Consider the following 5,461-nt stretch of genomic DNA (forward strand, 5'->3'; position numbering starts at 1 on the left):
CAACCCTCATTGCATACTCCTACGATAAATATAATGCCCTAAAATATAATACTTTTAGACTATCCTCTCCCCCATAGATTTCAATGCCTATTCCTGTCTTTTGAGCTTTCTCTCTTGGTAAATATTGCTCTTTTGATTTTATATTGCTGATTACTCTAAAGGGAGTATTCCTTCCCGAGGTTATTAATCATTTTAGAGTCTGTCTATGATTTGGCTAGAAGCTGACTCACTAGGATGATTTGTGTTCCAGCCTTTGTGGGTGACTAAGGATCATCACTGCAAATACCTTTTATAAGAAACACAAACAGGGATTATACACATGGATCACACTGAGTACATCTGTGGGCAAAATTGCTGGAGAAGCTCAGTATCAGGTGAAAACTAGGCCAGGTGCTGACTGTGGATGAGATCATCCACTACTTGTATGCAAGTTCAAACCAAAACTAAAGAAAATGAAACTCACAGGAGGCAAAGTTTGACTCTGACCTTGAATCTATCCTTCTTGAATTGAAAGATCATCTCAGGAACAGGTTTGAGGCCTTAAATATCAATGAGAGAAGACTAGATGTGCTGTAGGAGGATATCAAGAGTATCATCCATGAAGAATACAAAAGGTCATTACAAAGATGAAGGAAGTAGGAAAGGCCAAAATGGAAGGTAGAAGAGACTCTGACTATTGCACTAGAGAGCTGAGAAGCCAAAGGCAAAGGGAAGAAATCAAGATGTTAAGAAGTTGAACAGAAGATTTCAAAAGCCAGCATAGGAAGACAAAGAAAATTATCATAGCCAATGTTAGATGGATTTTAGCTGAAAGCCGAGTACCAGAGGAATGTGTGTATTTCATTGCAAAGGCATTTGACCGTATGGATCACAGCAAACTGTTGCTAATTTGAGAAGAATGAGATTCCCAGAACACTTTATTGTGCTTCTGCAAAACCTGTATTTGGATGAGGAAGCAGTCCTCAGAACAGAGCAAGGAAGTACTGTATAGTTCAAAACCAGGAAATATACACATCAGTGATGCATCCTATCTCCGTATCTCTTCAATCTACATGCAGAACAGATCATCCAAGAGGCTGGGCTCTACGAGGACATATGTGGCATCAGGATTAGAGGAAGACTCATCAACAATCTTCATTATGTAGATGACACAACCCTGCTTGCTAAAACTGAGACATGTGCTGCAGAAGGACAAGAAATGTAGCCTTCAATATGGATTGATGCCAACATCAAGGAAACAAGGATTCTCACCACTGGGCCAACTGTCAGCATCATGATAGATGGAGAAGATACTGAGATTGTCAAAAGCTCCAGCTTGCTTGGTTCCACAATCAACACTGTTGGTACTAATAGCCAAGAAATCAAAATTTAACTGTATTTGGAAAATCTGCTATCAAGGACCTCTCCAGAGTACTGAAAAGCAATGATGTTAGTCTGAACACTAAGGTGTGCCTGATTCAGGCCACGGTCTTCAGGATTACTTGCTATGCATCAGAGAGCTGTACAATGACTAACAATCAATTTATGCCTTTGAGTTGAGGTGTTGGAGAAGAGTATTGAATATACCATGGATAACATATACTGGGAGAACAAAAAGGTTTGTCCTAGAGATGGTGAATTCAGACGGCTCCTTACAGGCAAGGATTTTGAATCTTTGTCTGACATATTTTGGGTATGCTGTAAGGAGGGATCAGTCCTTGGAGAAGGAATCCCGCTTGGAAGGGTGAAGAGAAAGCACAAGAGAGGAATTTCCTGCACAAGATGGACTGACTCAGTGACTGGGGTAATGGGAGTAGGTATATCAGAGACAATGAAGTTGATTAAGATAGAGCAGATGTACATGGCATCGCTATGAATCCCAAACAACTCGAGGGCACATAACAAGAACAACAAGGATCATCAGCGTCTATCTAACTAGTAAGGCTGATAATTTTTTTTTAAAAAATGCATACATATTAGCATAAACATTTGTTTCACTATAAAAATGTAACTATGCGAACATAAAGAATATTCTTTTGTGCACACATAACACTGCATTCTAAAAACAAACTGACATCACAGCTTATTTTACTTACACAATAAGTTTAATTTACATAGAAATGATAACAGCATTTCAGGAACAAGTCTTAAAAACAATTTCTGCTGAATGACTGCTATAATAATCTCCTTAAGAGAGAAATAAACATAAACTAAAACGGCAGTTGTAAAACATATATACTAGCTCTAAGCTAAAGACTAAACTTGATATTCAGTAGGAAAACACTGAAAAAATAGAAAAGGTTTTCGCTAGCTGAAGTAAAAATCTGTTTCCTTTAAACTGGAATCATTATGGCAGGCTCCCAGGCAGTAAGCTCAAGTTTGCACTAGTTTCTGAATCTTTTTCTATAGCACAGAGCTCCGGCAGTGTAGCCCATAGGAAGGTACACTGTTAACTCAACCATGGCGCCTCTCTGGAAGTTTCAATCCACCAGTGGCTCCACTAGAGAAAGATGGTCAATCTCCTCCTGTGCAACTACAGCATCTCCAAAACCTGCTGGAAAGGAACAGCAGTGATCCGAGTAAGTGGAGACTCCTAAAACAGTGTGAAGAATGGGAATTCCAGAACATTTAACTACACTCCTGTAGAACCTGTACTTAGACAAAGGACAGCTGTCTGGATAGAACAATGCAGTACAGAACAATGGGTTTAAAATCAGAATATTCATTCAATCTATTTGCTAAGTAAATAAACTAACACATGAAGGCCATGGCAAAAGGATTAGAAGGAGACTCATTAACAACCTACCATATATAGATAATATAATCTAGCATGCTAAAAGTAAAGAAAATTTTACCTGCTTGCTGCAGAAGGTCAAGGACTGAAGCCTTCAATAAGGATTGAAGAAAACAAAGATTCTAACCCCTGGGCCAATTGGCAGCATCATGATAGATGGTGAAGAGATTGAGATTGTTAACAACTTTGGTTTAGCTCCCCAATCAGCACTCTTGGTACCAGCAGCCAGGAAAGTAGAAGACGAATTGCATTAGGAAAGTCTGCTGTCAGAGACCTCTCCCAAGTACTTAAAAGCAACAGTGTCAGTCTGGAGACAAAGGTGCACCTGATCCATGCCACAGTCTTTGCAATTACTTGCTATGCATCAGAAAGCTGAACAATGACAAGGGATGACAGAAGAACTGATCCCATTGAGCTGTGGTCTTGGAGAAGAGTACTGAATACACCATGGACTGCTAGGAGAACAAACAGATTCGTCCTAGAGAGCATGAAACCAGGCTGCTCCTTGGAGGCAAGGATACTGAGGCTTCCTCTGACACACATTGGACATGTTGCAATGTAGCACCACCAGTTCTTGGAGGATGTCATGCTTGGGAGAGTGGAGGGACAGCTCAAGAGAGCAAGACCCTCGATAAGATGGATTAATTAATTAATTCAATGACTGGGGTAATGAGGGGAGGTAGCACAGGATAGAATAGGATTTCGGGCTGTTGTATACAGGGTCGCTATGAGTCGCTGGCAACTCAACAGCACAAAACAACAACAACAATGGACTATACTGTGACTTTAAAAAAAAACACAAAACCTTCCCAACTAGACCAATAAGCAACACCTTGAAAAATGGTAAAAAGTTGAAATTGTCAGGGATTTCATTCTACTTGGATTCACAATAAACACCCATGAAGCAGCAATCAAGAAATCAAATGGCACAGTGCACTGAACAAACCTGTTACAAGATCTCTCTTTAAAGTGGAGGGTTTTTTTAATTTAAAAAACAAACAAACAAAAACACAACCCACAGGTTCACCTGACTTAAGCCACAGTACTTTGAACAGCCTTCATAAGCTCTTAGACAATGAAATGTGAGACAATGAATAAAGATCAAAAAAGAACCGATGCCCTTGAGCTGTCATTTTGGTGAAGAATACTGAATAAAATTTGAACTGCCAGAAAAACTAACACATCTCTCTTTTAAGAATTACAGCCAAATGTTTCTTAGTAGTAGAGATGGCAATACTTGGTTTCACGTATTATAAACATGTTATCAAAAGGTGGCAGTCACTGAACTAGTATATAATGCTTGAAAAATATAGGAAGAGCAAAAAAAGGGAAGACTTTCACAATAAAATGGATCAATATAGTGGCTGTAAGAATGGATCAAACACAGCAATGACTGTGAAAATAGCACAGGACCTGTCAGTGTTCCATCTTGCTGCATACTGACTCATTAACAATTGGAAATGATTTGATGGTACTTAATAACAACACTTTTGTATGACTACCAATGAGGGGAAAGCAACATTTTCTTTTTTAGCGCTTGTATATCTGACACCTGGAAAAATGTTTTACATAGTTTCTCGCCTAATGAAACTGAAGATTATACTGTTAACCTCAATTACTAAGTTATCTCAAGGATTTATGTGAGAGTATTTCTTTCTAGCAACTATACAAAAATATCTAAGAACTTAACACTTTCTGAATTATATGACGAAGTTCAGAATTTGACTATGTTTCTTTAAATTCAAATAGAATATATCATAATGATAATTTCTTTTTGCTCAGCAATTTTGAGCACCAAAGCATCGAGAATCTGAAACTTATAGCACTAAGTGTGAACTGAAATAAAATTAACAATTGATTTAATTTTAGAAAGAAGAAAACATTAATATTTTCCTTTCATCCCATAAGAAAATACATCTTTAAATTACTGACATTGAGAAACTCTCCAGAACATAAAGATGAAGAATTCATAGTAAACAATTTTTTTTCATAGTAAACAATTTATATACGTATTCTCACACTCATTCATTTGTTTTACAGACATTTATTCATGATCTAAGAAGCTATGCTGCAGTTCCAAAGACACAAATCCACCAGCAGCTCCACAAGAGATGAATGTGCAATCTGCTCTTATATGATTTACTGCCTCTGAAAACCTGCTGGAGTGTCAGCTATGAGTCAGTTCCAACTTGATGGCACACAACAACAGCATTATAAAGCAAAAGGGCAGCCAGTGCCTAACAATAGAGCTGTGAGGGTAGGAAGAGATGATAGAGGTCCAAACGGAAATTGTGAAACAAGAAATGGGGAAACTGCTATAGCAGTGAAGACTGAAATATGTGGAAAATGTTGACTGGAAAAATCTATTTATAGACTTTCACAGATCATCATAAAAAGTTTAAAAGCTAATCAGATTTAAAAAATAAAAAGACTGTTCGGATTTTTATAATGCTAGGATATCAAAAAACGTATTGCGATGGGAAAGTCGGCTGTTAGGACCTCTCCAGGGTACTGAAGAAAATGGTGTCACTCTGGAGATTAAGGTGCATCTGGTATACAGGCCATGGTCTTCACAATCACTTGTTATGCGTCAGAGAGTTGGACAATGACCAAGGAGGATAGAAGGAGAATTGATGCCTTTGAGCTGTGGTGCTGAAGAAGAGTATTGAAGGTACCATGGACTGCCAA

The 5,461-nt window shown here is 38.2% G+C and overlaps 1 protein-coding gene across 3 annotated transcripts in view; it reads right to left on the reverse strand.

Annotated features, from left to right (window-relative positions):
• Nucleotides 1–5,461, reverse strand: part of FAM172A (family with sequence similarity 172, member A) — a 651,833-nt gene that overhangs the window by 529,512 nt on the left and 116,860 nt on the right. The window lies entirely within an intron of this gene.

This window comes from Elephantulus edwardii, unplaced genomic scaffold, assembly GCF_000299155.1.
Source record: "Elephantulus edwardii isolate Elephantulus edwardi_28Jun2011 unplaced genomic scaffold, EleEdw1.0 scaffold00043, whole genome shotgun sequence".
In the NCBI taxonomy this organism is placed as follows: Eukaryota; Metazoa; Chordata; class Mammalia; order Macroscelidea; family Macroscelididae; genus Elephantulus; species Elephantulus edwardii.